Genomic DNA, 25,425 nt, shown 5'->3' on the forward strand with positions numbered 1-25,425 from the left:
TTTACTCTTAATTCTCTCCTCCATCCTCTCCTCTCCTTTTGTGTTGCTCTGCTCCTCTCATTTATTCTTGTCCTCCAGCTCTCTTTGTGTTCATTGCTATGCTCCTAATCCTGCGCTTCCTGTTCCCCCGTCCTCTCGACTCTTTACATTTCTTCTTTATTTCCAGCTTTATAATCGTGTACGCTTAAATTAACATGGTGAATGTAAGCAATAACAGTGTAACGGTTGCACTGGCTGTTAGGCAATCCCTCACCCTGTGTTTGAAATTTATGGACAGTGCGACTGGAGGTGAAGTTTGCCTGAGAACTGACGAAGCAAAAAAACACAAACTAATATGAGCAGCACCTTTTTTTGTCAGTTTTTGAGCACTTGAGCATCTGAAGAGGTGCTCACCAACAACCTTTGGTTTCAACAGGACATGTACACCTGGCTGTAGGGATCATTTCTTATTGACAAAAACACTTGAGCACGGAGTCTGACGTTACTTTAAAACGAGGAGTGTAATAGGGTGACACTTCAAGGTCAACTCCAGTGGATTTTACTCCTCTCTCTCACAGAGTTTTCATGTGGGGGGACACAAACTGCCAAACTTGCACTATGCAATGTGCAGCTTTGAAGATAGCTGGCAGGGGAAAAAAAAATTACAACTTGCCTCAATTTCTTTCGCAACTCATAAATTACATCCACAATTGGTCCTCACACTCTGTCAAAACTTGATCTGTGTTTACTAATCTGTCCCTTCTCTCAAATCTTGACGTGAAGGCTGATGTCAATTAAAATTTGTTACGGACATGCTTAATAGTTCTGTCACTAATAAGCATCCACAGTTGACAGGTAGTGGATGTGTTGCTTTGGCAGAGTGATGCATTTGCAGCCAAGGTTTTTTTTTTTGAGGGACATTTTCGATCATTTGAAGCAACTTGGCGGAGAACGAGTTTCAGAGCTGGGGAAAAAAAAACAAAAAATCTGTCCTGCTGTCTGGTGAAAACACTTTCAAAACTGGCTGCTCCTTTTATCTGCCGATTTACACACACAATTCCTCACTTCCCTGCAACTTGATGCAGTAGTTATCTGTAGTGATCTGGACTCATGACAAGCTTTTTAAGGGGAAGGCGATACTTTGCCTTGTCATTTGAAAACTTGAGAATCTTAGCTGAAGTAATAAGGTCTGTGAAGGACACTTTCTCTGTTTATGTCGCTGTAAGTTTTCAGTGACTGCAAAGCAGTTGCTTACATGACTAGAAGAGTCACTGCAGGGTCTAAAAAAGTTCTTGATAAGTAGAATAAGCAATATACCAAGAAATATACCAGGAGGCTTGCACTCTTTATCTTAATTTTTACCTTATTTTTTTAAACACATAAAAAGTTGTCAATCTCACGCATTAATGTGAGCAAGTCTAGCATCACTCCTTACTCACAAACCAACATCTCCAGTGTTTGGATCTGTTGCATGAAAGCTTGTTTGCTTATCCATACCATGTACTCTGAGAGGGCAGACATCAAAGGCTTTCAAATGTTGCAAGATGCATGATCAAAATTGAGTTGTAACTTTGTTACTGAAAGATATTCGTGGTTAGGAAACAATCCAATTGCCCAAAAAAATGTTTGTCGTATTTTGTAGCAGATAAAAAATTTACAATTCTCAACAACATTGTCATGAATATGTGCTTAGGTTTTAGGCACAAAAAGCACATGGTTACACTTAGTAAAAGGTGATGTTTTAGCTTAAAACGCCCACATTTGGTGGCACAGAAGCTGAAGAAAAAGCAGGGACAGTTGGTGAAAAAGAACCAGGTTTAGTGGCTCAAATGCGGCTGGGAAACAGCAATGTGTTGGTAAAAAAACATTGGTTTGGTGTTACAAACACTTATGAAAACGCTGCAAATGCCAAAAATGACCGTCTCTCTGAGGAAAATTGTGATTTGTGATAATGGGCTTTATATAAACTGATTTCACTGATTATATATATATATATATATATATATATATATTTAAATTGAAACAATATTAAATAACTGTGAGGTCAAATTAAACACTGGCAGTTTGGCTTTCATGTGCATATCAACATTTGAATCTTTCAACCTAAAATTATATGCCAATTTTTTTTTTTTCACATCTTGTTGGGCTGCCCTCCCGAGTGGCCACAAAAATCAATGAATGCAGGTTTAAGTACTTGCCATTTGTGCAGCCAACCTTTCAGTTTTCATACTGCCCCCTCCTCTCACAGCGAGTTGATGCCATCTGTTGGACTGGACAGTGGAGTCTAGAATATAAATGGCAAATATCAGGCAGGAATTGGCAATTTGGTAGGATGCTTTGATGCATTCCTCTCTCGAGAACATGACATGCACACACATATTTCACAACATGGAAGCTCTCCCTTGTGTGAGCTCTTGACTGGCAGCTCAACTAATCAGTCTTTAATCTCTTTTGTTTCATGTGTTTTAGAGCACATTAACATGTGCCCTTTTTTAGTTTTGTATGTTGAGTTAAATAGAGGTGGAATTCGGAGCAATGCTCAGTTAATAGCATCCACTGCATGACTCACATGATGACAATATTTTTTTTTTTTAAATCCTTGGACCCAAAGAAGTGCAGTGTTGAATTTTGTGCAATTTGGACATGCAACATGTTCAGTATTAATAAATTCTGAATAAATAAGCGACCTGCTCTCTGTGCAGCAGCAGTATGTCCTCACCTATGAAAGTTAGGGATCTGCGGTTTACACATCTGTTGTTGAACGTACTTACGGTACATTCAACAACAGATGAAGAAAGAGAGACTGGAGACGTTACATTGTAGCAAACACAAACATTTTAAACATCAGCAATCTTATTTTCAGAATGAATGCTTCTGTTACCACATTCTATGAAGCACATTGTTGATTCTGAAGCTGTTTTAGATAAATGGCTCTTCAGGTAGCAAACTAAGCACATTCACTCACTCCTGCTGGCGTGCGCACGATAAGAGAGAAGAGGGAGGGAGAGACGCTGCCTGCGCTGCTGCCAGAGGAGCAGCTGACAAAGTTTACTCTGAGCAGCAGGTCGATATTAGCCTTGGATTTCACCGGATGCAACTACGCCACATTTTGGCTGTGACATGGCCACCGGATATGATCCTGGCCATTGTAGACAGCGCCTGTGATTGCTCTTTAGGCACTGCGGCGTGCTTCAGAAGCCTGACGGAAACGTCTATCCACTCTGCTCCGCTAAAAATAAGTGTGTAGTATTTTTGATGAAGTTGCAACACACTGCACAGAGCAAACTGAGCTTGGATGGATGTGGAACTGAGCATTACAGTCAATATTCCAAATAAACATTTACATAAAAATATAAACAGGCTACAAGTAAATAAAGATATGAAAAATTATAAGGATTAATGTATTTTTAACAAGAGTAACAGCCTAAAAACTTTGATTCATGTCACTTGTTACTGAACTCTAAATATTATTAACTTTGAGTTTAGACTTAAGCACAACAAAGTATAGGAAACAGTTATAACACGGACAAAAACAGATACACTACACAGCCTATTTATTTATGGTGGAAGCCCAAATATTAAAGAAAAATGACCAAATCAACAATATCTGCAGATCTACAAATGCTCTGCTTTTGAAAGGCTCCTGGTGTTAGATGACCGATCCAGTAGAGACTTGCCATGCACCAAGCGCAGTGCCATTACACCTAGCTCTTTGCTATTATTACTCTAATTAAATAGCCCGAAAATGACACCAGGCTGTTATACTTTAACCACACAGACCTCTGTACATACCAGACTGGTCGTTTTTAGCTCTGGTTGGCATGACACGATATAAAATGAGACCCCCATGTGAAAATGCCCAATTTTAGGGTAGAAATAAACATGTTTACAGCCTAATACAAAACAGTTTTGGTCTCTAGCAGCTAATTTCCCTGTTCATGATGGCTATACAGAGGGTACTTTTTTTTGTAATGTCAGTAGCTTCAACAATCTGTTTTTCTGTCTGTGGTCATGTGCCACTTGTGTGAATAGGTGGGGATCGCTCCATTTGCCACTCAAGATTCAGTGGCTGAATGGTGGTTAAATATGTTTGCATTAAAAAAAGACCTTTGACTATAGCCTATATCCAAGCCCTGAACACACTCCTGTTCTGCCTGCCGAGTGCTAGTTTTGTTTAAATCTATGTTGAATTTAACTAGCGATAGTGGGTTTGTTTGGGGGTGAGGCAGCTCTGCGGGCGGGCCCAAGGGTAAACCCCATGGGGGCCTGCTGAAGGCCAAGCAAACGGCCCATTCTGAACAGGCACGTTTTGAACTGGCACCGCACTAGCTGTAATTAAAAGCATTAAGTTTGCTGACTCTGACTGAAGCCTGCTGGCTTGTAGGGGATGTGCCATCTTTTGGTCGGCTGTCACTGCTGATAAGACAACTCCAACACATGCATTTAATCCACACACCAGATGGTAATGTGGCTATTTAATCTAATGGTTCCTAGTTAAAAGACAAACGCCACAGGCAGCAGATTCTCGGCATATACTTAATCAGTTTATTTAATAAAATAGTGTAGTTAGTGTAACTGAACAATGAAAATTCACTTGTGTGTCAAATTCTAATGGATTCCAGTTATGAGGGGAGATAAAGCATGATGTTTTTGCCTCCCGTTCTTCTGTGAGGCTTTGAAGAGTACAAATTATTGCAACAAAAAAAGGGGGTATAGCAGTGCATAGAAAATATGGCTGTGCACATGCATGTATTTAATTGCAATGCTGTAAACATGCATGCAGCTTAGTCTTTACAAACACATTGTCAAGTATATTGCTTTCATTTAAATTCCACATTTGAACATATGCCATTCAGCACAGCCATGTAGCCGTGTCTTTCAGTGGGAGGATGCAGTGCCTCTAGCAATTCTCAGTGGATCAGAGGAGTGCCTTTTTGGAGGCTGATGCAGGTAAAAGAAGAATGCAATTCGGGGCAGAAGAAATTCATCAAACCATGAGTTGAATTCAGTAAAATAACAAGAATGTTTTGCAGACAAAAAGACTCTGAACTAAAGTAACAGTTGGTTGGTGAGAGCTGTTGGGAGCCAACTATATAGTGCGTGGGCTCAATAAGTGGCCAGAAGCTTCTTAGAATTCAATAGTTGTGTTATTTCACTGTGGATTTGACAGTACAGCAACTATTTATTATTAGACAGTTATTAGATGTACTGTAAAAATGATAAATATGGCTTAATAGAATTCAAAAAATACCAACTTAATAACTGGGAAGACTAAGGACGTGGTAAGTAGAAGGATGACTCTTTCCTTGTTCGTTTTGTTTTGCAGGGTAAATTTTGACATTTCTATTTGATCAGTGGCTCATACATAGTTCATTCTTTTTCAGGTTAGATTTGATTCAACTTGGCTGTTATTGCACAGAGTTCAGGTAAAAAGACTAAGCAAGCCCCCAGGAAGAGCACCAGGCTCTGATGCAAATTTTACATAGCATCCAAAAGTGGAATCCGGGTCGGTCACATGATGCAAACTGGCCCAGAAAGGCTTTTTCTCCATTGACTTACATTTGGAAAGAGACATCTATAAAATTAGTAAATAATTTTTTGTGAGTGTCAAAACCTCCGACGAAATGACTCATTTCACTATCTAGATTTAAACCAGCCAGTTTGATAACGTGGAAAGTCTAAAAGAGCCATGTCTAAAGTCTAAATGATCTAAATTTTTAGACCGCCATTCAAACTAGCAAGGTGTTAATCCAGAAGTCAGTCGCTACGCTGGCAGAAGTTACCCGCTCAGGCACACATGGCCTCGCTTGGTTGCCTTGAGTCTCTAGTACACATGCTCTATGGGCCAGTAGATCTGGGTATTTTAAACAATCCTACAAAAAGAGCTTTTTCTGCTTCATATGCCAATGAGCAGCTCTTATAGCCTCCGAAGCCTCGCCTCCACGGCTGTATTCGGAATTCCTATAAAATATCCATGAGACTAAGAAATCAAGGTTAGCATCTTATTAGAATTGCAAAAAAATCAGTTAAGTGCAGAGTAATGTACAAAATGTATAGAATAAAATAAATAACAAATACAATGCAGAATAAACAATCAAGGTATAAATGCACTAGATATATAAAGTGTTACATGAGATGCATACAAGAGTGCTGAGAGTATAGGGTGATTATATTAACTGGAATCATTAACAAGACACTGGAAATTAAATAGTAAGCTTTCTAGCACATTACTCCTGAATTCCATATATAGGTTGGAAGAAGATAAAGTTTTTTGTTGGATAGTTTTATTAAGGTGCAAGGGAAAATTTTCTACACATCACATGAACCTCTATTTACACCTCTCAGATTTAAAACTTTTCTTACCCTGTATCAGCAGATCTGTGACATCAGTCGATGATTTATTTGTAACATGGAAGCATAAACAGTACGACTTCAGTGAAATGGGATCCTGTCAGCTCCTTCAACTTGTGCATTGTAATTCAGCCCTTTTTTTTTGCTCCTTCCTACATTGTAGACTGCCGCTTTATAATTGTCCATGTTAACAGACTGGCTGCAGTGGATTTGTTTGTGGTATCCAGATTTATTCTGATAATCTATGGTTTCTGGTTGCGGAATGATTTCAAAGTAGTTTCGGGTACAGTTGCTTTTTCTTTGTCTTAACAAATTAAACCCACCACAGACTCAATGAATTCATTGGTGTCATTGGTGATGCCAACAGTGGTGTGCAGAAACGTGCTCCACACTCTGATTGGCTCCATCTCTCTTGTCACTGGAGCATGTGTCGTATTTTGTTAACGGATTGTATCTCAATCTAAACAAGCACGGTAGGTCCTTACAAACACAAGCAGTGGCGTTCTGCAGCCACCTCTGAATAGGGTGGATAGGGTATAGCATGAATCCAGAGTATTTATTTCTCTTGTGCATGGTGCAAGAAGGAACAGGACAGCACCTCACATTCCCACTGTCACAACAGTCACCATAAGACATACACTTTCTCTTATCTTGCCAAAGTGTCACCTGGTTGAATGGCACTGTCCAGTATTCAGCCAAGTTTCAGTGAAACAAAGGATATTACAGTTCCTGATGTCTCGTTGGAAACTGATGCTGCATGGAGGTCGTCCAGTCAATTATCAAACGGCTGTACAATGGCTAGCAAGATGCTAGTTTGGCTGGTGGTTAGCATCTTCTCCATCTTTTCCTCAAAGTTTACTGATGTTTGCATTTCAACAAATTCCTCAACATTTAGTGGAGCTTATCAGACATCTTTAACCCTTTGAGACCTGAGCAAATAGGTTTGATTTCTTTCAAAAACCTAGGTAATAGGCAATAAGCAACTTAAAAAAAAATTGGCAAAAAAATTAAATTGCAATTAAATTACCTGAAAATTGTGAAAAAAAGGTAAAAGAGAAGAAAAAACAAACAATAAAATTACCTAAAATGCTTGAAATAATAATTCTGTAAAATAATTTTCAGTATATAGTCATGATAATTATAAATATAGTTTTTTGAACATTTTTCCCTTTCTTTAAAAAGGATGTTCCAAATCCACTAATTTCTTGCAATTTGCCGGCCAATTTGCCCAGATTTTGAAGGTTTCAATGCACGTGAAAGAAGTCTGAATGCAGAACAACAAAGGTGATGTCGACCCAGGTTTTAAAGGGTTAAAGGCAATGCACCCAAGTTAATAAATCTATCACAAAGTGTGTGACGAAAATAAAACAGTTTTTGCAGGAGATGACAGAGAAACACCATCATATAGCTGCTGCTGATGTTATTGCAATTACACTAATTGACAACTAGTGACAAACTAAAGTGGATTAAAACAATTGGACATTTTGCCCCTCTTGAGCTTTGAAATGATAATTGAGCAGTCAGCTGAAATACAGTCAGCCAACTAACTAGATAAAATCTTGACTGAGGAGGATAAAAAAGCAGCAGCCATCACAAGCACTCCCACAGACCTTTGCCCCCCCGCTTTGCCGATAGCAATACTTTACTTTCCAAAGCATGCTAAAGGAACATACACACACACACACGCACACACGCACACACACACAGACAAATACAGCCATTTGTAAAACAATTTCCTTATCATTTCAAGTTAAACTAACAATTCAGCTAACAGCGCTAGTGTGCTTCGGGGTGTGAGCCCTACAAGCATACCAGTGGATGTCTGACAACATAACAGCAGATAATAGCCCACGTTTCTGTTGAAGCTATAAGCATCCCACTATGTCTGGAGGGGAGGTGAGCATAACAGCTGTGGTGCCGGCTAACAAGCCTGTAAGTAATTGGTGGCAGAGCTGTGGAACAATCCGTACACACAACAGCAAACAATCAGATCACATAGGCAGAATTTGTCCTTTCTGTGTTTTCCGGTCATAAAGCAAACTTTTACACTGAGCAGCAATGATGCGTCTAGTATGATCCACCCAGCCGCTACCCACTTTCCATCTCTCCATAGACCATTTTTATCCACATTATGATCCCCTGCAGCATGATGAACTGAGGTTTAGTAACTAAGACAACTGATAACTTACTAGAGACAGGGTTCCCACAGGACACTAAGGACTTTTGTCTTCTGTATTGCTGGATTTCCCTTAATCTATATCCACTGACACACAGAGGTTCATCTCTTTGAAAGAGAGAACCTACTTCCATCACTTCAGTCAATATCTACATTATTGTTATTTAAAAAAACATTGGAATAAGGACTCTTATCTGCGAAGACTTGATTGACTCGTTTGTTATGCATTTCAGATTGTAAGTACAGATTTTTTTGTCATTTGTACATTTTTTATCCACTTTGTGTTACTGCTCAGTCTTGAAATCTTGATCAATAATGCAATCTTTGTTTTCATACTTTTCTTTTAATTAATTATTATATTTATTCAATAGGGGAGGTTATCTCCATAAGCTATTTTTTTGGCCTCTGACCTCTCCTGCATAGTGGTTAAACTTTTTAATCTTCTTTTTCTGTCTTTTACATGCATATGTATGTGCAAATAAAGCTCAGCTATGACCAGTAAAATAGAAAAAAACTTTTCCAAAAGATTTTATTCCATTTCCATGACTTAATTAAAAAAGTTTAAAGTCCGTAAGCCTATATAGCTTTACAGCCATACATTATTAAACACACACCTCCCAGGCATTTGCCATGACATCTATACATATTTGATTGAATCACCAGGTATCGTTAGCCTGAGTGTTGCCTGTAAATACGTTATATCCTAATAGCTAACTGTTAGATCTATACATGCTGAGATTTAATTGGAGATGACAGTCTGATGCTGCTATACTGTCTAACTGTACTGCAGCAGCCTCCTACTCACGCTAGCGTTAGCTACCCATCAGCAGAGACAGTCACCAGCAGCATTAACCACTTACCACACTGACACACTGTCTTATGTGCCTCAGATCTCAGTGCGAGGGCCTTGGTTAACCTGCTACACAATATTCTTTCAGCATTTGCTCATTAGGTGACAGCACATTTCTGTCTCCCAAAAAGGGGACAAAGGACCAGTCGTCGTCCCGGTCTGTGTGTATCACGTGATACTATTGACAGTTCAATGATCACGCAGCACAACACTAGATTTCAAATTTGTAACACAAGGAACATATTTTGCATGATGTTAGACATGTTTGAGGACTGTTAGGAATATATCTCAATGTATATCAATGTATATCCAAAATTAATAATATTTCCAGGCCTGGAAAAACGTTTTTTCTAATTTCATAACTTTTTCAGAAATGTCATTACTGTGGTAATCTTGATGCACTGATTGTGGAACTTAGGGAGAGAAAAATATTTTTTAATTTAGATATTTTTCTCACTTTTGTGCCAGGGAAAAAAAAAACAAATTGTTATCATAAAAAACAACTTAACTGGCTAAAAGTCATTCAGCCCTTCACTAAACTTTATTTTTGAAAAAAGCAAAAAGTCAAGAGGTAAGATTTCCAGTCAGTGTGTTAAAAAAGGTAGGTGAGGTTAGACTAAGACAAGGTGAAGATTAGACTGTGCTGCCTTTGCAACAGGGAGAGACTAGGGAAGATAGCTAACGTGGGCAAGCATTTGTCATCCCTGTGTTCAAGTGTGGATAGAGATATTTTGTTACATAATGCTGTGTGGAAAGAATGTATTCAAAATGAATGGGCAAAATACTAAATTTCAAAAATATATGCATATGTGCAGACATTGCCTGCGATCACCAAACAAAAACCTCTTCAGTAATAACCTGTCAGTATCTTTATACTTTTACTTTTTATTATTACTATTTTCAAATGCAAAAATGGAAATCTGATATATTTTTGGAACTGTGATTACATTATTAATTAATAATTAATTTGAGCACCTGTTCATAAAAAACAAATAATTGCAAAAAAAGGCAAGGGAAAAGTAATATTTTCAAATCATCATCTTAGAATTATAACGCTGTAGCCAACATTTTTTGTCATAACTGAGTTTTTCATACATTCTTATTCTGTGAATACTTATTAACATAATGTCAAGTGGTCTTTTAAGTTATATGCATTTTTTGACTTTTTATTTAGAAAAGAAAATGGTTTATATCATTTTTGCTATTGGGAATGCAAAACTTCCTAGCTAAATTCCTCAAAACCACTCAGAGCGCAAGATAGAACCTTATAATTCTAAGGTGCTAAAATGCTGAATCCCTCTAAAAAATGTTTAAAAAAAAACTGAAAAATATGGAGAAGAAAAAGATTCATTTAAAGAAAATAATCAAAAAGAAACATTTACCATTAGGCTTATTTACCAAGACTAGTGATTCATGAAGTTAAGAATTCCAAATAAACACGTTTGGACCAAGTACATTTTAAATAACAAAGTAAGCGGGCCATGCTCACACATTACATCTGAGGTTTTGGAAGGCAGAAGAGGAGCTAAAGAGACACCCTGTTGTACAAAAATGTTCAAATTTGTAGAAGAATCCTTCCTCAAGCAGCAGGGCCAGGTGGAGCACAAAGAGGCATCATCAACCACCTGCTGAACAACATGTCTCCCAGAAATTACGTTTGTATATTGCTAAATTGTTTTCTTAATTACGTTGTGATGACAAGGTAATGGATCCCTGGATTATGTTCACAATGCTTCTTTGTGTCAATGAAACAATACATTTATGTACCACACGGGAGGTTGGGGCGGATTTCGGACATGCAAAGTGCTGCAAAACTGTGGAATCAAAATTGCAGGATTGCACCCAGGCTTTTGTCTATGGTTAAGACAACATAAGCACTTTGGCTGAGGTAAGGGAAAAATTCTGATTTTAGATACATTTTAATGTAAAGGTAATAATTAAAAAAAATACTGCTGTGGATAAGTGGGCAGTGTATCGCAAGACTGTTGAATTTCACATTATATTTCACATTGGCTGCATATAAACGTTATTTCTTGGAGACAGGGCTGTGCTGAATGTCTTTTTGTCACCTTCTTCTTTTCTTTTTTACTGGAATGTCAACTGAATATGCATGCCTTTTTCTAAAAATGTCCTGCTTCTCACTTACACTTGTTCTTACACATATTCACACCTACCAAGTGCAGCTGCAGTCTTGTGACTGGCTGTCTCACAGTGAGTGCCTGCTATAGGACACTTGTTGAGAGAACGTTGCCTATTTCATTTCAAGAACCAAATTTCCCAGGTAGTCCAAGGTTTTAAAAACTGTACACTGAAAGCAAAAGGTTATGCAAAAGGTGTATTTCTGTATATAGACAATTAGCTCATGAAGGTAACCATGGAGACATTCAGATTCCCATAATTGCATCGATTTTCCATTTCTCTCCTTTGCATCCTGTCACTCCAACTAAACATGCAGGAAAGAGCAATCAAGAAACATGTTTTAAAGATAGAAGAGCTGCTTCCTCTGACTACCATCTAAAGAGATGACAGGTTTTGATGACTGTGGCACAGCTGGATCAGCCGTCAGTCAGCTGTTATAATTCTGCAGAGACTTTTGATAATGATAAGGGTGTACAGTTACCTCTGCCAGAACGACCTTGTTTTGTTGTTTGTTTGTTTCAGTCTCTTAGCCAAAGTGTTTGCGGAAAAGTGTACATTATGTAAATATACCACATAACAAACTACAGTTTCTACTTGACTCATGGGGATTTTCAGCCTCATATGACTGAATGGAAATGAAAATGGACAGCTAAAATGTGTGTTTTTGCTGAAAGACAGACTCTTTTGCTCTCCTTGACTATAAACTTGTCGATAATACATGAGGCTCTGCATGAGCACGGTGGGGCCAGTAACCCCCTGAATGCACCGCCTGCACCACCAGTGCCAAACGTATGCATCTTTAGCCCCAAATAAATCGCACTTTGAGCAGTTACTGTCACTAAAGAAAACAACAGTGTTGTAATTTCACATCGTCATTGATCACAAGGGGGGTAAGACGTGATCAATCAGAGAGGGTGAACAGAGCTCCAGTGTCTCCTGTCCAGTACTGCAACACACCAGAACAAACTGACAACGTTATTGTTCTCTTTAGAATGTGGCCCAAACACAGTGAACCAACATTTTCTGTCAGAAAATGCATACATATATGTGTGTGTGTGTGTGTGTGTGTGTGTGTGTGTGTGTGTGTGTGTGTGTATGTGTATGTGTAAAAAATCAATGTATTTACTACAAATCAATTCAATTTTTCAATTCAATTTGCTTTACTGGCATGAATGTTTGTAAAACAATATTGCCAAAGTGTCAGATACAATTAAATGATGATATAAATAAATACAAGAAAAAAAAATCAATAATGATATTCAAATCAACTGCAATCCATTAGATAAAAAAATAGATGCATAAATAAAAAAGAGCAAGAATATTTTGTTTTGTGTGTGTGTGGTATGTCTTCTGTATATAGACGTGACAAAAAGTTGTTGTTCAGGTTGTCCCATAGGCTATGCATGCATCAGTCTCTCTCTGTCTATCTATATGTGTGTTTGTGTGTATGTGTATGTGTGTTGTGTGTGTGTGTGTGTGTGTAGACTTACACACAGATTTTACCTACACACATTGCATACACACACGCATTCACAATTCACAAACACCAACCACCAGCTAATCCTCTCCTTTTGTTTTCCTCCAGGTTACATGTCTTCCTACAAATATTGAGCGGAGCATTATAGAGGCGAGCGAGGGAATGAGTGTTAATGACTGAAGTGTATTTGTCAATCAAGCCTAACACTGCTCTGCGCATGGCTTTACATATCCTCCCCATGGGAGTATCATATCAGGGCATGCATTCTGTGTATTTGCACAGAGTAAGGCTGCGTTTTCTCACTGGTGGGGATATGTCTGTCACTGCCTCTCTTGAGGCTGTACCCAGCAGGAGGCCATCTGTTTATTTCTGTCCTAACATTACCTCTGCTTACAATACCTTAGAGGCCTATATTTTTTGAAAAGGTATAAAATGACTTTTGGATACAGCATTTGCCTTTTTTCTTGTTTTTTCAACAGAGACTAGTTATTCAACTTTTCCCCCCGTTTTTGTTACGTGTGAAAAGTGTGTCCTATTAATTTCAGCTAAAATTATTTATGCTCCACATATTTACCGTGCAGTTGTGTGGAGAGGTCAGTCTGTTCCGTGGATTGGTGCAGAATCGACAGCTTTAACAAAGCACATTTCACATGATGCCGTCCTTATATTTTCTCTTTTTGTGTAGCCCACGTCATGGTGTGATTGTGTGCATTGTCATGATCATCCCACTCAGCCCACTGTTGTCACATCAACAGACCCGCACTTGCAGATTCCTGGCGTTATTGTAACAAAATCATAATGTGACATAAAATGTGCCGCATGTCTCATAAAAGAAAATCGAATTATGATTTATCAAAAGGCTGGTTTTCAATGTATATGTGTCCACAAGTGTCATTGTCAAGTGCAGCTGAAATGAGGAATTCTTACTTGGTTGCATCAGAAGCTCAGATTATGACAAACTGACACATACTGATTATGTATGCTTGAATTACCTCCCCAGCCTTTAATTACTTTTAAGGGTAAAACAGCATCAAACGTGTTTTTTGATAATTGTTGTGAAATATGAATTCTTATTTTCAGCAGACACCTGTCATAGCTGGGCTTGTAAATACTAAAAGTTGAGTTCCTCTAAAAGGAAACGCATCCCTGTAGTCACACGGTCATTATGTAATACAAGTGGTTATCTTGAATTTGAAATGGATGATGTCCCTACTCTTAAAAGACCTCTATTAGCCTGCCAAAAAGTGCAAAGATTGCCAAAGATGATGGAAAATTAATATCAAGTGCAATATATCATTCTTGTCTGACTAGTGATATGGCAATCCCGGGTGGAAAATTAATTTGATTTCCACTACAGCCTGACATTGTGAAATAAGCAGCAGGAGCACTTTTCTGTATTTTCTGCCAGTACTGATCATCACAGTGTCAAGAGTCCCAGATTTGAATATATTTTCATATTTTTTGTGTTGTCTCCTGTTTGTTTTATTCCACATTGTGTTATCTCAGTTTCAGTCTCGGCTCTTGATAGTACCACAGGTTAAGGTGATGATATTGTTGTGTTTATGCACTCAAAACACATAATATTCTGGCTTTTTGTGTAAGATGCCCAGATGCCAGGATAATACGGACATTTATTCGGTGCTAGTGATATCATGCAGGCTGTGCAAGAATGGCAAAAGACCAAAGATTTTATACAACAACAAATGCACATGGCAAAGGTTGTTATGTAAGGGATAATGTGCAGCGAGCGGCTCATTATTGCAAAAAGATCCCCGACAGGGTGATGCAGGACCTTCACACCTCCTGCTTATTACCTGCTCGTCCTGCTTTTTACATGGCTACTTACGAAAAAAAATCAATAATTTGACAGAAAATATTGATTTACACATGATTTTACAGCTTCCTCTGAGCACTGATGATCACAACTGTGTCCACTGCAGCGGTCTGTTATACAGAAATAGCTGTAAAATGGAGTAATTGACAAATTACAATCAAGTATTCAACAGATGTGTAGCAAAGAAAAAAGAGGTGAACTTCAGCAATCAGTGATAATACTAACATAGAAATCCTATGACAATAAAAAAATGTTTGAACAAAATATTACAACTTTAACCACACATCCCACATAACAGCCTCACCATGATGGCCTAAAATGTGAACGGTATGGAAAGTCTGACACCAAGTATCACAGACCTGAGAAACAAGATCCCTACTTCACTGTGTGTGGGTATGTTTGCATTCGAGGCAAAGAATGTGATAAATCTGCCTTAATGATTCCAACAAGCTGGTATACATTACACAATCTGCCTACAGCTATAACAGCGGAAATATGTAAAAGCAAAAAACATTGCAGCATCACTGCCAAGTCTCAATTAATTTGGAAGAACTCAACTGATGCACCACTCCAACAAATGCCAACAATTGAGTGATGAATCCTACTCTAAATGTTGTTTACCAGCACTGGAAATAAATATGCTTTGAAATTTTTACTGATTCATATGGCAAAAAAGCTCAAATGGCCGGGTTTCTCTTGTTGCACTCTATGTAACTTGACACAAATACAGAGGTCAACAAAATGGCCTGAAATGCTCTGAACTCTTAATTAGCTAATTACTGACCTGTTAATTACACAGCGGACTGAACACCCAGGCAAGAGAGGCAACCCATATTAAGAGAATTCAACAACAGGCAACTGCTCAAAGTCAAATGTTTGAACCAGAAAATAAAGATGATGAAGGTCTCGAGAAGTTGAAACACAAAACATGTTTGAAGCTGTTGACAAATTCACATATAGTACATTTTATATGGGGAATTCTATCCAAAGTAGATATGCTCCATTTCTTTTCTCTGAACAGACACTTTCTTGTCATGATTCATGCAAGTAAAACTTTCTATTCCAATGACTCACCTCCTCATCCTGTTTATTCAGCTCAAGGACCTTCACCATTTAAACCAGGTTATTATTATTCAAACTTGTTTATTAGGATAAAACCCCTTGAGATGTGCCATCTCATTTCCAAGGGGTCCAATGTTATCTGGGGCCGTCCTCCCAAGTATGAAATCTTATCACAGTTTAGGATGATACGCGGGATCTTAGGTCTTTAAAAAAATCATGTTTCTTAACAGTTGAGAAACATGTAGCTATTACAGAGCAGTTCTAACTTGGGGATTTAAGTTAGCTTAATCCTAAATTAGGACAGCATAGGACCCCATATCTTAAATTCACACTAACTACCAAAACTGTCAGCAGCACTGTTAATGCAGCCAAAATATTATGGTTGAAAGTCTACTCAAATATAGATAGATAGATAGATAGACAGATAGATAGATGATGGATAGACGTTTTGTGACATTTTTTTTTTAAATATTATGCGTGGCCACAAGTTAATAAGGCATGGAAACAAGATCCTATTCCATGGCCCAACTTTCTTGATGCGTCAAAATTCATGAAGTCATAGAAAGTCAAAAGAAAGAAAGATTTTGTTATCGATGTCTTAAATCTATGACTTGTGAGTTGCTGTTTCTCCATGCAGCTTTTAATTATCCTTTTTTTTTTAGAAAAGCAATCTATGCAGCCACAGATGCAGATTATATGTGGTTTAAACTTGTTGTAAGAATCTACATGCCAGATATACGTAGTCAGGTCATAAAGCAAAATACCGCCTATAGTTTAGTCACCTGAAGCCATGCATGGCTGAGCAGCAAGGTTCCAGAACTGCAAAAATTAAACATCTTCCTCTTTTGCACAATTGCCACTTTCAAGCATTTGTTGTACATCCGTTCATTAACCATCTGGTCTTCCAGGTGCTTTCAGCTGGTGCACGATGAAATCTTTATGTTCCCTGAGGTCAGCATTTTGTTTGCTGTGCATGTGCATTTTAAGCAGATGAATTAAGTGTATCTTGAATGACTCCATGCCTAACCGTAAGTGACTGAAGCATGTCAATATGATTCATTTTCTTGATTAAAATGAATCAAAATCAATTCAAATTTAGTCATGTTTGCATAGAGCTTAAGCTACTGATGATACACCTGCCAGATAATCAATGATTAACAGTCACCTCCATGGAGATAACCATTTTCCCCCACAGAATTAGAATCTATGTGTGGTGCTGTGTGTCCCCTTTTTTAAAAAGAAAATGCATGCCTAAATGCATTTTTACAGGTCCATGACCACAGAGCAGGTGGATCTCGTCATGAGTTGCTGCAGAGGAGAGCGAATACAAACTTTTAGACCCAGCGCAATTAACGATTAAGTTTCACTTTCACTGCAGCTGACGTTCCTCTGCTCCATCTGTGCCCGGAGTATGCTCTGTGCTCCGAGACTGTGCTGCAATGCATAACAAAATGGCCTGTATATTCCAACAGCACTCCTAATGATCACTCCAGCCCCAAAAGTAAAAAAACAACAAACATAACGTGGCAGCAGATGTTTTGATCGTGGCAGGCCGCCACAACTAAATGAATTTGTGAGACTCCCTGGATAACTAACTAATGTTCTTGTGGCCCTGCAAATTTATTTAAATTCTGATGCGTTATTAAAGTGTGGATGTTATTAATGATCTCGTTACCTTGCATTACAAAAGCCATGGCCACAGTCTATTAATTTGTGGCAGCGCTTTTTTTTCTTCCTTTTTTTAAATGAATGTCACCAGCTGGGCTCCGTAGGAACCAGTTACATACACTGTTTTTATCAGTGGGGTAATGGGCTAAAGAAATATAGCTTATCACAGCTTAAGGACTGCATGCTAGAATGATAGTAGGTGGTCATGCCACCAATTAAGGCAAATCATGGGTCTGCATTTGATGTTAGTGTTGCATCATGTCTCTACCAGAGTTTTTCACCAGTTCCAGGTTCATTTTAAAAACAAAAAGCAATTACTCAAATATAATTCAGATCCTAATTATGATTTCAGTTAGTTTTTCACATCAGCTGTGTAGCTTATAAATAGCCTAATGAGATCATAGGAAACAACGTGCATGCATGTGACACTGGTACAGAGTGACAGAGAGAGGGATGACTAAAATAATTAAATTCCATTTTCAGCTAGCCTTAATAACTGCGCATATTACTGGTGAACAAGTGTGGTGCTTCCAGGCAAGCTGAAATGCATGATGAAAGAGACAATTAGTACTTACACAATAAGAGGGAAACCTATCAGCAAACCCAAAAGAGCAGAGACTGATTGGAGAATTTATTTTTGTCATTAGAGGTTGGCAAATTAAATCAGTCCTTTAGACCGGTCCCTCTGAGCACCTCACAACCCAGCTCTCATTCAACAGACAACATCTAAAGGTCTAATCATGCCAGTCCCACAGCCTGCAGTGAGGGAGAGCCACTCCATTCACATGGTTTTTAAACTGCATCTGTGACACTAGAATCCCCAGGGCGTGCTCTCCACAGATGCTGCTGCCAGACTAGCTCTCCCATCTACTTCCCCTACTTGGAAGGAAGAGATATGCAAAGAAAAAAGAACAGGCTTCTTTATATCCTTGACAGCTCATTACCACAGAAACAACCCTGGCCTGGCATCACTGGCCAGCACCCCCCTCACTGGAGGAAACAGACAATAAAAAAGGGGGTGTTGAGGAGAAATGAGAGTGCAATATTACATACACTAACTGGACCTTTAATTAAAAGATGCTAAGCTGCAGAGTGTGGAGGTCTGCTACATTCTGAGCACCATCAGCTTCCACTAGTGTGGCATTAACACTCAAATACAGTGAAGGGCAAAACCAGGTGCCAGAGAGTGTCTGACATAATAGATAAACATGACAAATTTGGCAGGAGCAGCATCACTTTGTAGGCCCTATCATGGTTTGGCGCACTCGCCATTTAAAATGTGTTTGTTCTTTGTTCAGGAATGGAAATAAACTAACAAGGGAAAAGGGTAGACAGGTGGGAAAGTCTTAACTGGATTCAGTCCTTGCATAGTGAGAGCGCAGGGTTTTAGTTGTTTTTTTTTTCACATGCAGAGAACTTTAACCTTGACTGAATCCAGCAAAATAATGAAAAATCTGTTTAATTATCCATGTTTGACTCAAGCCAATAAGTATAGTAAAATCTGCACACAAAAAAAACCTGCAGTAATCCCTTCTGACTGTGGTGAACCACTTGAACTGTTTTAGGATGGAACAGGGTCGGATTTTGAAAACTCAACAAAAGCAATGTTCTTCACAAATTGCATGCGTTGCTATAGAGTTGGATGGATTTTTCAGTTTTGCAGGTCCAATACGGTGTACGAGCTTGAGCTAGTTTTATTTCATGCAGCACAGCTGATTTGGCATTTGTCATTATGACACAATCTATCACATTAAAATGTAGCCCACATAATCAAACTGTGCTGATGGCGTCAAAGCGCTTAATCCAACTTGTACTGCATTAGTTACAAGCAATAAAACAACATTATTGTCATCTTGCGATGACATGTATGATGTGATTGTTTACTAGAAAGTTCATGTGTTTTTGGGGGGGGGCAAGACGAGACAGGGCAGAGTCATTCTGTCAAGAAAACTAAAACTGTGTCAACTTGCTGCATGATGCTATGAACCATTTTGAGCTTACCTTTTGTCTGATGCCCTGTTGCTATTCATTTTGGTGCTCAGTTTGAAAGCACGCGCTGCAATGGACAATGGATATTTGTGAAGTTCACATAAGAAGGTATCTAAATGATACCTCCCTATTTCACAACAAAAACCTAAAATAATTGGCAACTGGCCGAAAGGCGATTGCCAGGGAGCTGGCCCTCACCATAGCAACCTACTTGCTGTTGGCTATATATCTTTTTTATCGATATTATTTTTATTAAGTTCCACTCCAAAGGAGCAGCCGCCAAGTCAAGTGTGACACCTGATGGTCAAAATCAGTATAGCTGTCTAGTACGGTGTTTAACTTTATAGCAAACTGGTTTGACATTTTTTTTTACAATGGCCAACCCTAGTTCTCACTGATGACATTTTTTAATATGAGGCAGGTGATAAGGGAAAAACCCATCAGGAAAACTATAGTATTAAGCTTACTGAGACTTGTGTGAGAGAGTGTGTATATTGTGGATCTATGGGTGTGGCAGCAATAGCTTCAGAGTATCTGATCAGGACACTACTTTTGTACTCAAGTGAGTGTGTCAAAAGAGAAATGCAGAGTCGAGCTCTACAGTTTATACTGTTTATCAAGATGCAGATCGAAGCACGTGCAAAATTACGGTGCATGTGAAATGAGCCTTATAAAATATTAAAGTGTCAAATACAAAACGGTTCATCACAGTGTGTGTGTGTGTGTGTGTGTTGAGGTGAAGTCCAAGCGTCATCTGCTCATCTGCGTGTCTCACTCACTGCTGTGTTTGGGGGTGTGGTCAGTGTTTGCACGCTGAGTGCACATGCACAGAGCATAATCAGGCATAGGAGATGGGGGGAGAGGACGTGCACAGAAGCACAGTCTGTTTTACAAGACTGTTAAACTGTTCAGTTGACTAGAGTTTTATGACTGCAGTCTATTCTTGAAGTGTCTCTGTGCTTTCTGTCAGTTTGAATGATGGTGAGGTGTTCTTTAAGGTTTTAGAGCCTATTCACTTACTCATACTTTTTAGTTATTTTCTCAGCCATGATTAAATTGAGCTCTGATTGAACCTATGACCCCCTCATCTATGTTTTAAGACTAAAATATTTTATCCACCTTTAGTTTTGCAAGTCTCTTGAAAACTAAATTGATTCCTCTGACATTGTAGGATATGTGAGATGGTGTGGAGATATTACTGGCCTAGGGTAATGTGGACTTGATGCAACATGCTTGATGTTATTTTGAAGCAAACATTGGAAGATCAGCAAAGAATTTTTGTTTGTTGGTGGACTCTGCCAGAATCCATCTCGACTTCAGAAAACAGTCCTGTCTGCTAGTTTTGGAAGTAGGTCACTTTTTTTTTTTTAAGACCAACACATGCATAGATTCTCCTCGTAGCTTTGAGCGAGCAACCATGGCTGTATCGTTTGGTTTGTTCAGTCACATTTAAATGATGCTCATTAGGAGGAATCTTTAACTCTTCCTTCACCTTAAGCAGTAGGCGTACAGGGATGTGTTGTGGGTGTTATTTGCAGGATGGGTCAAGTATGCTCAGCTGACATGGTGAATTAATGTATTCATGCTGCATGAATTCATACTGGCCATATGGAGAAGCACAACAACATTAACTCGTGAGAGAAAAAAGGGAATGGGAAAAAATCTCACTTTGGTGGTCTACTCTTGTTTCTTGCCTGACTTCCTATATATTTAGCGTGACAGATACATTTAGTAAGATCTAATTAATTTTTGAATGACTCATAGGCCAATGTAATCACAGGGGTTGTAAACTTCTGGTAGGATGGGCGATTGTTTGGTCGTTACGTTCTTGCCCGACAAAATTCTCATTGCATGGACAATTGCTGGTTTTACTCATGCGTCCATCCAAAGTGATTCTATTCCCAGCTTAAAAATGACAGCTGTTATTGTTGGCCTTCGCTGTGTTTGTCCTGCCCCTTCACCACTGTGATTGGACGGCTCGTGACAGCGACAAGTGGAGCATTTTTCCCAAAGTTAAATAGTTACATTTTTCAGCTCTGTTTTTATATCTGAAAACAGATATTTAATCACAGAAGACGTCCATTGTCAGATTTATCATCATGGATTTATTTTATCATGTCTCCAAAAAGACACTGCAGGTTGAGGCTGGATTACAAAGCTTCTGAAAGAAATATTATCACACCAGATCCCTTGTCGGAGTGGCAGGATTGCTAACTTTAGCATCATGCGTTAAAAATACTAAGTCTCTCTGGAATGCAGCATTACCGAGGTATTTTTTGTTAGTAACCTTATGTTGTATTTTGGGCTGACAAAATACTGCATTAATTTCAGTTAATTAATCTCAGAAAAAAATAATGCGTTAAGTTTCAAAGTACAAGTCCTCTGATGACGTCTTTCTTGACAGAATCCCATCAGCTGTTGACACAAGGCATTTTATTTTGAAATATTTGCAAGATCACAGAGCATGTAATTAATTCCTTTTTTTTTAATTGCTTGACAGTCCTAGTTATATATGACATTGTCAGCCTCAAAAATTACTTTTGTAGTATCCAGTATGTCAGATTTTTCTCATCAGTCCTGTTCAACGCTTAGTGGGGAGACGGACTCGTGCACACAGGTGGAAAGTGTTTATTTCCGAATAATGATACACTGGAGATCATATTTATTTTTTTTATTTGGGGCATTCCACTTGCCTGAACAGAGAGCCTGGGCAAGAGTTAATGTTGAGCCCTGTGACAGGAAAAAAAAAAGCTGTGGTGCACACACAGCAGTACCAGGTAGAGTGCATGCAGAACACTGAGGCGACTGAGGTTAATCTACAGATAACACACAGATTATTTTTCTCCCCATTTACCAATCAAATGGTTGAAGAGGCAGTAGAATTTCAGTCGATTAAGATTTTCTGTGGTTGAATACAGCCCTATTCATTATAAGTCACACAACAGTTTAAGGGTAGTGCTCGGCCTAATTCCCACTCTCTTGAAGTCAAAATACCCAAGCAGCTTTTCTGTTGTTGTGGACTAAGCATCCACACTGTGTGGCTGTAAGGACACAAAGTTGAATCGAAGAAAAAAAAAATGAGTCCACACAGTTCACGATGAATATTTATGTGAATGCATATTTAAACATTATATATGTAAATAACTTTTATACACGTTACAATGTTTCTTATTTGAGTTTAGGCAAATAATTCCTTTAAATCTTCAAACTTTCTCTGTTTTTGTTGTTTGGTACAAAAGTCGCAACACCTTATGACAAACAAACAAAAACTATCCCCTTCAACTCATCTTGACTCATCAGGACAGTGATGTAAGTCTGACTTTTTTTTTTTAGCTAATGGCTGCTTACACTGAATACAGAACATAAGGGAGAAGCATAAGGGGTAGGAAAAAAATGGTCCCAGCAGACATGACCGCATACTTAACTCTCAAGCTGAGCAGACAACTGAGAGAATACAGAATCCCGCCCTGTAAATCCTGACAGATGACACACCTCTCAGAGTGCATCAGTTAGTTAGAGGGCTGTCTGAAAACTAGGATAGGAGCGTTCCAGAACTCCCGGAAGGTAAACAGCAAACCAAACAGGAGAAAAAACATTGCAAGCCATCACACACTGCAGCAAAATGGAGCGGCACAGGAACACACAGATGCTTCACACACATCTTGCCCCCCGGCAGCACAGAAGATCTATACAATCAGCACAGTTTCAAGGTGGATACCCAAGATTAGCGTCACCAATTCAGTATCTGGCCAAATGCCTCTCCTTCTGTTCCTGAGATATGGCGTTGAATAATGGCCAGAAAAGTATTTTTGCAGAACATTATGATGTCACAGTGAAGCTGACCTTTGACCTTTTGTATATAAAATGACGTCACTTCATAATCGTATCATATCAGACACTGGTGTGAAATTTTGTCATGATTAGCGTTTAAATTCTTGAGTCATGGCCAAACACATGTTTCTATTAACTTATTTCTTGAGCCAAAGCAGACGTTTGTGCCAAACTAGTGGAAATTCCCTCACAGCCTTCTAGAGATATCACGTTCACAAGAATGAGATGGACACAAAGTCCCAATGACCTTGGCCTTTACACCAAATTCTAATCAGTTCATTGTTGAGTCTAAGTTGCAATGATGCCAAATGTGAAGAAATTCCCTCAAGACGTTCTTGAGATATCATGTTCACAAAGATAAGATGGGAGGACAGTCAGATAATTGGAACACATAATATCTTCGGCCACAGCTGTAGCCAGCATGTAGGCAAAAATAGAGTACAAAAAAAACCTCACTTTGTCCCTACTGGCTAAATATATTCGATAAGTCTTATATCCATATGCATGCATTTTTTTGATTTGGGCAAAAAGAAATACACCTCTATTTTATAGCAAATGTTGTTTGGGGAACATTAACACAGGGTTCCCACATTCATAGAAAGCCCAGAAAATCACACAGTTTACACTTTATATTAATGATATTTGCAATGTTACAGATCTGTTCAAATTTGTCATTTTTGCAGACGACACAAATTTAGCTTGTTCTGGTGAAAATTTAAAGGAACTTTTAAATACTGTGGACAGGGAGTTGGAAACCCTTAAAACCTGGTTTGATGTAAACAAATGGTCTCTGAATATAAATAAAAATTAATTCATAGTTTTTGGAAATCAAAAAGACATTGATGGTGCTACTGACTTAAAAATCTGCAATACCAATACTGAAAGAGTTTATGAGACGAAATTCCCCAGAGTTGTGATTGATCAGAAACTATCATGGAAATGACATATTGATTATATCGGGGAACATCTCTAAGTCAGTAGCAATCCTGTATAAATGTGGGGATGTATTAAATTATAAGGCCCTGCATATAATTTATTGCTTATTTTACCTTAAATGTCTTACTGTGTAGAACTTTGGGGGTCAAACAACTATAAACTCCATAGTCAAAAATGAGCCATACGAATCATGAATAAAAACTGATTATTATGCTCACACAAATCCACTGTTTCTAAATTCCCAAGTTTTGAAATTTGATGACTTGTTTTATTATAATAAAATGCAAATAATGTTCAAAGCAAAATCAATGTCATTCCCAGACTCTGTACAAAGGTTATTATCGATACGGAGAGCAAATATGACCTGAGAGGTGTTTCTAAGTTTACTGTAGAAAAGTTAATAAGGGAATTAAAAAGAGGTGCATCTCTATTACTGGGGTCAAATTATGGAATGATGCAAGTATAAGTATAAAATGTGTAATTCACTTTTGGTTTTCAAAAGAATGGTTTGTAAAGCAATTTTTGACGGTTACAAGTGTGAATAAGTTTTTTCTTACATTTTGAAGGGAAGCCTAAATTGATGAATATGTAGGTTTGTCATATATAAGCATTTTCCTTGAGCCTGTTCAGTCACTACATCATACACAGACTGTTGTCTTGTTTATACTGACAATAGTGTTTTATGTTCGCTGTATTATGTATGATGACAAATAAAATAATACTATTAATACTACTACTACAATTACATTTTCCAGGCCTAGAAAAGGCATGGAATTATGTAGTGTGTAAGGAAACTGTTACAGTAATCTTCCATAGATAACCTTCCATGTAATGTAAACATTACACGTAAACGTAACAGCAAATTTATTCTCTGCAGCTGTCCAGTTAACGTAACTGTAATATGCATTGATGTTTGAAAATGTTTTGATTAGCATCACCCACGTATGTCAGCTAGCTGAAATTACAATTACGGGGCAAGTTGGCTATGAAAAAACAAGAAATATGGGCCCTAGAAATGTCATGGAAGAAAGTTTTGAAATTTTGTCCATTAAAATATGTGGAAACCTGGTTTACAGGTAAATGGTAAAAAATAATTAACAGTATTAATTGTGAAAGTTGTATATTGGTTATGG

The 25,425-nt window shown here is 38.2% G+C and overlaps 1 long non-coding RNA gene across 1 annotated transcript in view; it reads right to left on the reverse strand.

Annotated features, from left to right (window-relative positions):
- Window positions 1-2,165: 2,165 nt before the first annotated feature.
- LOC148187342 (uncharacterized) overlaps window positions 2,166-25,425 on the reverse strand; it is a 97,624-nt gene continuing 74,364 nt past the window's right edge. The window contains exon 4 of the long non-coding RNA XR_015778865.1: window positions 2,166-2,263. This is a non-coding gene — a long non-coding RNA (uncharacterized LOC148187342). The remainder of the gene's footprint in view (window positions 2,264-25,425) is intronic.

The sequence above is a fragment of the Plectropomus leopardus genome, chromosome 15 (assembly GCF_026936395.1).
Source record: "Plectropomus leopardus strain MGB_pleo_1.0 chromosome 15, ASM2693639v1, whole genome shotgun sequence".
In the NCBI taxonomy this organism is placed as follows: domain Eukaryota; kingdom Metazoa; phylum Chordata; class Actinopteri; order Perciformes; family Serranidae; genus Plectropomus; species Plectropomus leopardus.